The sequence below is a fragment of the Cibotium barometz genome, unplaced genomic scaffold (assembly GCF_041138505.1).
Source record: "Cibotium barometz isolate CiBa-2024 unplaced genomic scaffold, ASM4113850v1 ctg412, whole genome shotgun sequence".
Lineage (NCBI taxonomy): Eukaryota > Viridiplantae > Streptophyta > Polypodiopsida > Cyatheales > Cibotiaceae > Cibotium > Cibotium barometz.
In genome coordinates this window covers 90,719-104,488 of record NW_028229439.1, presented here as the reverse complement: position 1 = coordinate 104,488, position 13,770 = coordinate 90,719, and positions in this window count along the sequence as shown.

The window sequence follows — 13,770 nt, the reverse complement described above, 5'->3', positions numbered from 1 at the left end:
TAATTGATCTCAAGAAAAAAGACATGTTTCTTAAATTCCATGTTTGGTATGCATGGAGAAGGAAAATTATAAGTCCTTAATTTAAATGGTCATTGTGTTTAGTTATTCATATCGTATTGTATTCATTCATATTGTATTAATCTATGTGATTTGTTATTTTGCAAGGCATCTAAGCATATAATAAGCACATTATAGACCATTCCTCCTCCACTCCTCTCGACAATAAAACTCCACATCAATTTTTCATTTTTCTTGTGTGTTATTAGAGTATCAATGGCAACTTTAAAGTTTCTAATGGAGATTTTGTTGAGAGTTTTAACAATAACTATCATTGCTATAAGCTCCATTACAAACTGATGAAATCTCACGTGGATGGAGAGTAGTCGCAAATATATGGAGATACATGCAATAAAAATTTCTAGTAGACACATCAAAAAGAGTAGCTGTAAGTATTCTCAACAGACATCAAAGAAAGTAGTAAAAAACTTATAAATTTATCTTAAACTTTCATATCATACTAACGTTTACTAAGCATTATATCATAATTCTTTGTAATTTACAACTTCATGTTATACAAACACATACATATGGTGGGCGAGAGCAAAGGCAATTATAGTAGTGCTCAACAATTGTGTAGATCTTCCCGCAGATCCAGATTCACCACCACCATCAATCCCACCTAACCCTACAAAGAAGCCATTGAAAAATAAAGGACTTCCCACAATGTCTCCATTGAAATTCCGGTCAAAGAAAATGATAAACATGGTGAATAAGGAAAAGGCTTCTTAAAAACAGAAACAATCAGAGAAAACTAAGTCCAAGTAGTCAGAGTCCTAGTGGACCAAGGAATCTTAAGATGCCAAAGCTTCTATGGACACTAACCAGCCAAAGCAAGAGTAGAAATTTATCATTCTTTGTAACCAAACAATTTCTATAGATCTATACCATTGTAATAAATATATATATGAAATCAAAATTGAGTTCAGTTTCTCGTTTAACATTAGTCATCTTGTCTTAATAATGTTGAATGTCTGTTTTGCAAAATGAATCTACAACACAAGATCTATAGATAGGTGCAAAATTATATTGTATTAAGAAAACTTCAAGATTATAGGTGACAGACATTTCATGCAACTAAAAGTATTCTCGAATCTTCTTCCCACCGCCATGACATCATCTACCTTAAATTTAAAGCCCAATGGTATGGCATCTAATAGAAACTTCCCTAGCACAAGTCCATGTGGTCCGTAGAGAAACTTCCCTAGCACAAGTCCGTGTGGTCCGTTCTCTGATGGGGTCCCGGATCCTCAACTTCTAACTGTCCGAATCCGGGTTCTCGAAAAAGATGCACGAGCGTGCCAAATGGCGGAAATTTCCAACCGTGGCCCAAACGGTGCTGAAGAGGCATGAAATTCGAATCATGCATGGACAAATATGTGGCAAGCAACCCGGATCTTTCTTGTTGTGTACAGATGCGATTCGGACTCATTTCGGATCCGAAACTGCACTGTCTTTGTCGGGACCCAACTTTGACGCACTGCGAGAAGTGATTGTGATGCCCAAATCCATGCACGGAGTGATGTGGACATAGAGCAACTTCCCTAGCACAAGTCTGTGTGGTCCGTTCTCTGATGGGGTCCCGGATCCTCAACTTCTAACTGTCCGAATCTGGGTTCTCGAAAAAGATGCACGAGCGTGCCAAATGGCAAAAATTTCCAACCGTGGCCCAAACGGCGCCGAAGAGGCATGAAAATCGAATCATGCATGGGCAAATGTGTGGCAAGCAATGCGGACCTTTCTTGTTGTGTTCAGATGCGATTCGGACTCATTTCGGATCCGAAACTCTGTTATGGCGATCTTGCACTATCTTCGTTGGGTCCCAACTCTGACGCGCTGGGAGAAGTGATTGCGATGCCCAAATCTATGCACGGAGTTATGTGGACATAGAGCAACTTCCCTAGCGCACAAGTCCGTGTGGTCCGTTCTCTGATGGGGTCCCGAATCCTCAACTTCTAACTGTCCGAATCCGGGTTCTTGAGGGTGAAAAAAATTACAACAGTGGTCCAAACGGCGCCGAAGAGGCATGAAATTTGAATCATGCATGGACAAATGTGTGCCAAGCAACCCGGATCGTTCTTTTTGTGTTCAGATGCAATTCGGACTCATTTCGGATCCGAAACTCTGTTATGGCAATTTTGCACTATCTTCGGCGGACCCAAATTTGATGCGCTGGGAGAACTCATTCTGATGCCCAAATCCATGCACGGATTTATGTGGACATAGAGCAACTTCCCTAGCACAAGTAAGTGTGGTCTATTCTCTGATGGGGTCCCAGATCCTCAACTTCTAACTGTCCGAATCCGGGTTCTCAAAAAAGATGCACGAGCGTGCCAAATGGCGAAAATTGCCAACCGTGGCCCAAACAGCACCGAAGAGGCATGAAAATGGAATCATGCATGGACAAATGTGTGGCAAAGCAACCCGGATCTTTCTTGTGTTCAAATGCGATTCGGACTCATTTTGGATCCAAAACTCTGTTATGGCGATTTTGCACTATCTTCGTCGGGACCCAACTTTGAGGATCCGGGTTCTCGAAAAAGATGCACGAGCGTGCCAAATGGCGAAAATTTCCAACCGTGGCCCAAACGGTGTGGAAGAGGCATCAAATTTGAATCATGCATGGACAAATGTGGCAAGCAACCCGGATCTTTCTTGTTGTGTTCAGATGCGATTCGGACTCATTTCGGATCCGAAACTCTGTTATGGCAATTTTGCACTATCTTCGCCGGGACCCAACTTTGACGCGCTGGGAGAAATGATTGCGATGCCCAACTCCATGCACGGAGTGATGTGGACATAGAGCAACTTCCCTAGCACAAGTCTGTGTGGTCCGTTCTCTGATGGGGTCCTGGATCCTCAACTTCTAACTGTCCGAATTCGGGTTCTCGAAAAAGATACACGAGCGTGGCAAATGGCAGAAATTTCCAACCGTGACCCAAACGGCGCCCAAGAGGCACGAAATTCAAATCATGCATGGACAAATGTGTGGCAAGAAACTCGGATCTTTCTTGTTGTGTTCAAATGCAATTCGGACTCATTTCGGATCCGAAACTCTGTTATGGCGATTTTGCACTATCTTCGCCGAGACCCAACTTTGACGCGCTAGGAGAAGTGATTGCGATGCCCAAATCCATGCACGGAGTGATGTGGACATAGAGCAACTTCCCTAGCACAAGTTCGTGTGGTCCGTTCTCTGATGGGGTCCCGGATCTTCAACTTCTAACTGTCTAAATCCGAGTTCTCGAAAAAGATGCACGAGCGTGCCAAATGGCGGACATTTTCAACCGTGGTCCAAACGGTGCTGAAGAGGCATGAAATTCGAATCATGCATGGACAAATGTGTGGCAAGCAACCCGGATCTTTCTTGTTGTGTTCAGATGCGATTCGGACTCATTTTGGATCGGAAACTCTGTTATGGCGATTTTGCACTATCTTCGTCTCGGGACCCAACCTTGACACGCTGGGAGAAGTGATTGCGATGCCCAAATCCATGCACGGAGTGATGTGGACATAGAGCAACTTCCCTAGCACAAGTCCGTGTGGTCCGTTCTCTGATGGGGTCCCGGATCCTTAACTTCTAACTGTCTGAATCCGGGTTCTCGAAAAAGATGTACGAGCGTGGCAAATGGCGAAAATTTCCAACAGTGGCCCAAACGATGCCGAAGAGGCATGAAATTCGAATTATGCATGGACAAATGTGTGGCAAGCAACTCGGATCTTTCTTGTTGTTTTCAAATGCGATTCGGACTCATTTCGGATCCGAAACTCTGTTATGGCGATTTTGCACTATCTTCGTTGGGACCCAACTTTGACGCGTGGGAGAAGTGATTGCGATGCCCAAATCCATGCACGGAGTGATGTGGACATAGAGCAACTTCCCTAGCATAAGTCTGTGTGGTCCGTTCTCTGATGGGGTCCCGGATCCTCAACTTCTAACTGTCCAAATCGGAGTTCTCGAAAAAGATGCACGAGCATGTCAAATGGCGGAAATTTCCAACCGTGGCCCAAACGGTTTCTGAAGAGGCATGAAATTCGAATCATGCATGGACAAATGTGTGGCAAGCAACCCGGATCTTTCTTGTTGTGTTTAGATGCGATTTGGACTCATTTCGGATCCGAATCTCTGTTATGGCGATTTTGCACTATCTTCGTCGGGACCCAACTTTGACGCGCTGGGAGAAGTGATTGCGATGCCCAAATCCATGCACGGAGTGATGTGGACATAGAGCAACTACCGTAGCACAAGTCCATGTGGTCTGTTCTCTGATGGGGTCCCGGATCCTCAACTTCTAACTGTCCAAATCCGGGTTCTCAACGAAAAAGATGCACAAGCGTGGCAAATGGCAAAAATTTCCAACAGTGGCCCAAACGACGCCGAAGAGGCATGAAATTCAAATCATGCATGGACAAATGTGTCGCAAGCAACTCGGATCTTTCTTTTTGTGTTCAGATGCGATTCAGACTCATTTCAGTTTCGAAACTCTGTTATGGCGATTTTGCACTATCTTCGCCGCCGTGGGACCCAACTTTGTATTGTATTGTATTCATTCATAGCCGCCGTGGGACCCAACTTTGTATTGTATTGTATTCATTCATATTGTATTGTATTCATTCATATTGTATTAATCTATGTGATTTGTTATTTTGCAAGGCATCTAAGCATATAATAAGCACATTATAGACCATTCCTCCTCCACTCCTCTCGACAATAAAACTCCACATCAATTTTTCATTTTTCTTGTGTGTTATTAGAGTATCAATGGCAACTTTAAAGTTTCTAATGGAGATTTTGTTGAGAGTTTTAACAATAACTATCATTGCTATAAGCTCCATTACAAACTGATGAAATCTCACGTGGATGGAGAGTAGTCGCAAATATATGGAGATACATGCAATAAAAATTTCTAGTAGACACATCAAAAAGAGTAGCTGTAAGTATTCTCAACAGACATCAAAGAAAGTAGTAAAAAACTTATAAATTTATCTTAAACTTTCATATCATACTAACGTTTACTAAGCATTATATCATAATTCTTTGTAATTTACAACTTCATGTTATACAAACACATACATATGGTGGGCGAGAGCAAAGGCAATTATAGTAGTGCTCAACAATTGTGTAGATCTTCCCGCAGATCCAGATTCACCACCACCATCAATCCCACCTAACCCTACAAAGAAGCCATTGAAAAATAAAGGACTTCCCACAATGTCTCCATTGAAATTCCGGTCAAAGAAAATGATAAACATGGTGAATAAGGAAAAGGCTTCTTAAAAACAGAAACAATCAGAGAAAACTAAGTCCAAGTAGTCAGAGTCCTAGTGGACCAAGGAATCTTAAGATGCCAAAGCTTCTATGGACACTAACCAGCCAAAGCAAGAGTAGAAATTTATCATTCTTTGTAACCAAACAATTTCTATAGATCTATACCATTGTAATAAATATATATATGAAATCAAAATTGAGTTCAGTTTCTCGTTTAACATTAGTCATCTTGTCTTAATAATGTTGAATGTCTGTTTTGCAAAATGAATCTACAACACAAGATCTATAGATAGGTGCAAAATTATATTGTATTAAGAAAACTTCAAGATTATAGGTGACAGACATTTCATGCAACTAAAAGTATTCTCGAATCTTCTTCCCACCGCCATGACATCATCTACCTTAAATTTAAAGCCCAATGGTATGGCATCTAATAGAAACTTCCCTAGCACAAGTCCATGTGGTCCGTAGAGAAACTTCCCTAGCACAAGTGCGTGTGGTCCGTTCTCTGATGGGGTCCCGGATCCTCAACTTCTAACTGTTCAAATCCGGGTTCTCGAAAAAGATGCACGAGCGTGCCAAATGGCGGAAATTTCCAACCGTGGCCCAAACGGTGCTGAAGAGGCATGAAATTCGAATCATGCATGGACAAATGTGTGGAAGGCAACCCGGATCTTTCTTGTTGTGTACAGATGCGATTCGGACTCATTTCGGATCCGAAACTCTGTTATGGCGGTTTTGCACTGTCTTTGTCGGGACCCAACTTTGACGCACTGCGAGAAGTGATTGTGATGCCCAAATCCATGCACGGAGTGATGTGGACATAGAGCAACTTCCCTAGCACAAGTCCGTGTGGTCCGTTCTCTGATGGGGTCCCGGATCCTCAACTTCTAACTGTCCGAATCTGGGTTCTCGAAAAAGATGCACGAGTGTGCCAAATGGCGAAAATTTCCAACCGTGGCCCAAACAGCGCCGAAGAGGCATGAAAATCAAATCATGCATGGGCAAATGTGTGGCAAGCAATGCGGACCTTTCTTGTTGTCTTCAGATGCGATTCGGACTCATTTCGGATCCGAAACTCTGTTATGGCGATTTTGCACTATCCTCGTTGGGTCCCAACTCTGACACGCTGGGAGAAGTGATTGCGATTCCCAAATCTATGCACGGAGTTATGTGGACACAGAGCAACTTCCCTAGCACAAGTCCGTGTGGTCCGTTCTCTGATGGGGTCCCGGATCCTCAACTTCTAACTGTCCGAATCCGGGTTCTTGAGGGTGAAAAAAATTACAACAGTGGTCCAAACGGCGCCGAAGAGGCATGAAATTTGAATCATGCATGGACAAATGTGTGCCAAGCAACCCGGATCGTTCTTGTTGTGTTCAGATGCAATTCGGACTCATTTCGGATCCGAAACTCTGTTATGGCAATTTTGCACTATCTTCAGCGGACCCAAATTTGACGCGCTGGGAGAACTCATTCTGATGCCCAAATCCATGCACGGATTTATGTGGACATAGAGCAACTTCCCTAGCACAAGTCAGTGTGGTCTATTCTCTGATGGGGTCCCAGATCCTCAACTTCTAACTGTCCGAATCCGGGTTCTCAAAAAAGATGCACGAGCGTGCCAAATGGCGAAAATTGCCAACCGTGGCCCAAACAGCACCGAAGAGGCATGAAAATGGAATCATGCATGGACAAATGTGTGGCAAAGCAACCCGGATCTTTCTTGTGTTCAAATGCGATTCGGACTCATTTCGGATCCGAAACTCTATTATGGCGATTTTGCACTATCTTCTACCGGGACCCAACTTTGAGGATCCGAGTTCTCGAAAAAGATGCACGAGCGTGCCAAATGGTGGAAATTTCCAACCGTGGCCTAAACGGTGTTGAAGAGGCATCAAATTTGAATCATGCATGGACAAATGTGTGGCAACAAGCAGCCCGGATCTTTCTTGTTGTGTTCAGATGCGATTCGGACTCATTTCGGATCCGAAACTCTGTTATGGCAATTTTGCACTATCTTCGCCGGGACCCAACTTTGATGCGTTGGGAGAAATGATTGCGATGCCCAAATCCATGCACGGAGTGATGTGGACATAGAGCAACTTCCCTAGCACAAGTCCGTGTGGTCCGTTCTCTGATGGGGTCCTGGATCCTCAACCTCTAACTGTCCGAATCCAGGTTCTCGAAAAAGATGCACGAGCGTGGCAAATGGCAGAAATTTCCAACCGTGATCCAAACGGCGCCCAAGAGGCACGAAATTCAAATCATGCATGGACAAATGTGTGGCAAGAAACTCGGATCTTTCTTGTTGTGCTCAAATGCAATTCGGACTCATTTCGGATCCGAAACTCTGTTATGGCGATTTTGCACTATCTTCGCCGGGACCCAACTTTGACGCGCTAGGAGAAGTGATTGCGATGCCCAAATCCATGCACGGAGTGATGTGGACATAGAGCAACTTCCCTAGCACAAGTTCGTGTGGTCCGTTCTCTGATGGGATCCCGGATCTTCAACTTGTAACTGTCTGAATCCGAGTTCTCGAAAAAGATGCACGAGCGTGCCAAATGGCAGACATTTTCAACCGTGGCCCAAACGGTGTTGAAGAGGCATGAAATTCGAATCATGCATGGACAAATGTGTGGCAAGCAACCCAGATCTTTCTTGTTGTGTTCAGATGCGATTCGGACTCATTTTGGATCCGAAACTCTGTTATGGCAATTTTGCACTATCTTCGTCTCGGGACCCAACCTTGACGCGCTGGGAGAAGTGATTGCGATGCCCAAATCCATGCACGGAGTGATGTGGACATAGAGCAACTTCCCTAGCACAAGTCCGTGTGGTCCGTTCTCTGATGGGGTCCCGGATCCTTAACTTCTAACTGTCCAAATCCGGGTTCTCGAAAAAGATGTACGAGCGTGGCAAATGGCGAAAATTTCCAACAGTGGCCCAAACGACGCCGAAGAGGCATGAAATTCGAATCATGCATGGACAAATGTGTGGCAAGCAACTCGGATCTTTCTTGTTGTTTTCAAATGCGATTCGGACTCATTTCGGATCTGAAACTCTGTTATGGCGATTTTGCACTATCTTCGCTGGGACCCAACTTTGACGCGTAGGAGAAGTGATTGCGATGCCCAAATCCATGCACGGAGTGATGTGGACATAGAGCAACTTCTCTAGCACAAGTCTGTGTGGTCCGTTCTCTGATGGGGTCCCGGATCCTCAACTTCTAACTGTCTGAATCGGAGTTCTCGAAAAAGATGCACGAGCGTGTCAAATGGCGAAAATTTCCAACCGTGGCCCAAACGGTGCTGAAGAGGCATGAAATTCGAATCAGGCATGGACAAATGTGTGGCAAGCAACCCGGATCTTTCTTGTTGTGTTTAGATGCGATTTGGACTCATTTCGGATCCGAATCTCTGTTATGGCGATTTTGCACTATCTTCGTCGGGACCCAACTTTGACGCGCTGGGAGAAGTGATTGCGATGCCCAAATCCATGCACGGAGTGATGTGGACATAGAGCAACTACCGTAGCACAAGTCCATGTGGTCTGTTCTCTGATGGGGTCCCGGATCCTCAACTTCTAACTGTCCAAATCCGGGTTCTCAACGAAAAAGATGCACAAGCGTGGCAAATGGCAAAAATTTCCAACAGTGGCCCAAACGATGTCGAAGAGGCATGAAATTCAAATCATGCATGGACAAATGTGTGGCAAGCAACTCGGATCTTTCTTTTTGTGTTCAGATGTGATTCAGAATCATTTCAGTTCCGAAACTCTGTTATGGCGATTTTGCACTATCTTCGCCGCCGTGGGACCCAACTTTGACGCACTGGGAGAAGTGATTACGATGCTTAAATTCATGCACGGAGTGATGTGGACATAGAGCAACTTCCCTAGCACAAGTTCGTGTGGTCCTTTCTCTGATGGGGTCTCCGATCCTCAACTTCTAACTGTCCGAATCTGCATTCTCGAAAAATATGCACGAGCGTGGCAAATGGCAAAAATTTCCAACAGTGGCCCAAACGATGCCGAAGAGGCATGAAATTCGAATCAAGCATAGACAAATGTGTGGCAAGCAACTCCGATTTTTCTTGTTGTGTTCAGATGCGATTCGGACTCATTTCGAATCCGAAACTCTGTTATGGCGATTTTGCACTATCTTCGCCCCGGGACCCAACTTTGACGCGCTGGGAGAATTGATTGTGATGCCCAAATCCATGCACGGAGTGATGTGGACATAGAGCAACTTCCCTAGCATAAGTCCGTGTGGTCCGTTCTTTGATGGGGTCCCGGATCCTCAACTTCTAACTGTCCGAATCCGGGTTCTCAAAAAAGATGCACGAGCGAGCCAAATGGCGGAATTTCTAACCGTGGCCCAAACGGCGCCGAAGAGGCATGAAATTCGAATCATGCATAGACAAATGTGTGGCAAGCAACCCGGATCTAGTTGTGTACCATGCAGATCAACAAAACCAATTACTCTAAGAAGAGACCTACTTCACATGACGAGAACCAAGGAGCTACAATTGCATTCGATCTAGCTCTACCATGTGGTGGAGCTAGAATGCATCGATCTAGCTGTGTACCATGCAGATCAACAAAATTAATTACTCCAAGAAGAGATCTACTTCACATGATAAGAACCAAGAAGCTAGAATTGCATTTGATCTAGCTCTACCACGTGGTAGAGCTGTATCCAACCTAGACCACATCGTAGAGCTAGAATGCTTTGAGGACTAGCTCTACCATGTGGTGGAGCTAGAATTGCATTTGAGGTCTAGCTCTACCAGTGGTAGAGCTAGAATGCATTGATCTAGCTGTGTACCATGCAAATCAACAAAACCAATTACTCCAAGAAGAGACCATGACGAGAACCAAGGAGATAAACAAGTGTGTTGAATGGCGCAGGGACCCAACTTTGACACGCTGGGAGAAGTGATTGCGATGCCCAAATCCATTCACGGAGTGATGTGGACATAGAGCAACTTCCCTAGCACAAGTCCGTGTGGTCCGTTCTCTGATGGGGTCCCGGATCCTCAACTTCTAATTGTCCGAATCCGGGTTCTCGAAAAAGATGCACGAGTGTGCCAAATGGCAGAAATTTCCAACCGTGGCCCAAACGGCGCCGAAAAGGCATGAAAATCAAATCATGCATGGACAAATGTGTGGCAAGCAATCCGGATCTTTCTTGTTGTGTTCAGATGCGATTCGGACTCATTTCGGACCTGAAACTCTGTTATGGCGATTTTGCACTATCTTCGCTGGGACCCAACTTTGACACGCTGGGAGAATTGATTGCGATGCCCAAATCCATGCACCGAGTGATGTGGACATAGAGCAACTTCCCTAGCACAAGTCTGTGTGGTCCGTTCTCTGATGGGGTCCCGGATCCTCAACTTCTAACTGTCTAAATTCGGGTTCTCGAAAAAGATGCACGAGCGTGCCAAATGGCGAAAATTTCCAATCGTGGCCCAAACCGCGCCGAAGAGGCATGAAATTCAAATCATGCACGGACAAATGTGTGGCAGGCAACTCGGATCTTTCTTGTTGTGTTCAGATGCGATTCAGACTCATTTCGCATCCGAAACTCTGTTATGGCGATTTTGCACTATCCTCGCCGGGACCCAACTTTGACACGCTGGGAGAACTCATTGCGATGCGCAAATCTGTGCACGGAGTGATGTGGACATAGAGCAACTTCCCTAGCACAAGTCCGTGTGGTCCCTTCTCTGATGGGGTCTTGGTGGATCCTCAACTTCTAACTGTCTGAATCTAGGTTCTCGAAAAAGATGCACGAGCGTGGCAAATGGCGGAAATTTCCAACAGTGGCCTAAACGGCGCCGAAGAGGCATGAAATTCGAATCATGCATGGACAATTTTGTGGCAAGCAACCCGGATCTTTATTGTTGTGTTCAGATGCGATTCGAACTCATTTTGGATCCGAAACTCTGTTATGGTGATTCTGCACTATCTTCGTCTCGGGACCCAACTTTGACGCGCTGGGAGAATTGATTGTGAAGAGTAGGAAAGTACAATTTCAAGCAAGGAGAGAGGGGAGAAGCTATGCTATGAAGAAGGTGGAGAGGGGTCTTTTGTGCATGCTCTAGCACAAGGGAGCTTCCATAGCCGGCTTAACAATGTTCTTGGCTACCATTGGGACACAAGCAGTGCTTATTTGAAGACACCCATACAAAGAGAAGAATCAATTCACTATGCATACCCAGATTGTCTCACAAATCTTTTGTTGCATAAATGTAGCTGTACCACATGGTAGAGCTAGAACACTCTAAACTCTAGCTGGGGTGGAACCATGTGGTAGAGCTAGACGTAAATGGGTGTGACTAATAAGGTCAGCCATAGCATAGAATCTTGAAAGGCCTAGTAGGTAAGAGTAGGTGATTTTTGACTCCTCAAGTCAAGATAGAGGTACGATACTAGATGGATGGTTTGTCATTTCAAGTCATCTTGCACTAGTTTAAGTCATTTCAACTCCAACTCTACCATGTGGTAGAGCTAGAATGCATTTCTCCAGCTCTAGCATGTGGTCGAGCATTCAAATTATCCCGCCTAATTTTAAATTCAAATTATCCTGCCCTCTAAGAATTTAAAATGGTCTTGCTCTTTTTCAAATTTTCCTTGACGTCCATGTGGCTTATGTAATACAAACCTACTTTCCCATCTTGTCATTGACAACTAGCACTTGGACATCACCGCATCCATTATCAAATTCAACGATACAACAAGGTACACATATTTTTGTCTCATATTAAATCATTATCTATGATTAGATTTAAAGTTTTGAACATGTCAATTAAAATTTAGATCATACACATTGACATAGAGTAGAAAATAAAAGTATGCAAGAATTCAAAAAATCAGGAATGGTTGAAGAGAAAAAACCTGATACTCCGCCAGGTGCATGGAGCTGCAGTGCATGACTTGGTTGTCAAGCGCCCATCTCACTCTTTCAGAGTAGAGGCTAGCAGTGCCAAGAAGATCCAGACGAAGACCCCCCTCAGTCCCTCCGGAGACACCAAGTTCAAGGGTGGCCATGATGCATCTGGCAGGAAAGCTAAGGGTAAGGGTGTCTGATATGGCGATCAGCTGATTGTCTCCTCTTTCCCCCTCCTCTTTATCTCCTTCGCAGGATCTAGCTGTGTAGTGAAGAGAAGCTGGCGATGATGAAGCTTTTGTGGCTATGGCGTCCTGCTGATCTAGAGGGTATTATAGTTCAAGCTGGGACCAGTTTGCCAAGAAGTATGGTGGTTACAGTCCCATCTACGCTCCTGAGGAATGGTTGCCACTGGCGATGTGTATGCTGCAGCGCCATCAGATGCTTAGAAGAGGGTGTTGACATGGCTCTTTGCCTACAAGAAGAGAGTAGCTGAAATAGCGCATCGCAAGCAGCCGCCCAACGAACCAGCGCCACAGAGCCTGCAGAGAGAGAGAGAAACGCAGGATAAGGTTTTGTGGAAGTAAAGATTTTGTTGTTCGTTAGGTATTTTTTTAATTGTAATGTGAAAAGACCCTACTTTAGTGTTTGTGGAAGTGGCACGTGGGAATGGCCCCTTGATTGGAGGGAGGGAAATTCAAATTTGAAATTTGAATGAAGGAGCCTAGCTATGGCGGTGGAAGATGGAGCAAAGAGAGAGACAGAGATTGCCATGTGTGCGCACGGGGGCGGAATCGCGAGGAGAGAGAGGTGAGTGGTGGGCATGGCTGGCCCAGCCCGCAAGCAGCCCGGATGGGAGAGAGAGGCGAGCGATGGGCCGTGAAGCGATTATTTAAATAGGATTAAAGCTATATTTAAATATTCTTATAGGTTTAATAGGTTAACTATAGTAACTTAAAGCATGTTTATAGTTTACAATTATACTTTACTTATTTATAGACTTTATATAGCTATATAAATCAAACCTATTTATATATAAACCCATATATTTTAAGTTTATAAATAACCTATAGTTTATAAATAAACCTTTATAAATAGGTAATATAAAGTTTTAATCGATAGGCTTAAAGGTTTGATTATAAAAATATAGCTTTTATAGTTATATATATAGGCTTAAAGTTTATAAATAATAGGCTTATAGGTTTGTTTATATAAATAGGCTTATAGGTTTAATAGGTTAACTAAAAGATATATAAATAGGCCTATAGGTTTAATAGAGTAACTATAGTAACTATAGGTTTGATTATATAAATAGACTTAAAGATATATATAAATAGGCTTATAGGTTTAATAGGTTCACTATAGTAACTTAAAGTCTATTTATAGTTTATAATTATACTTTATATATCTTATTTATAAACTTTCTATAGCTATATAAATCAAACCTATTTATATATAAACCTATATAATTTAACTTAAATTATATACAGTAACCTATATATTAACCTACAACTATAACTATATAACTTATAGTAACTTAAATTAT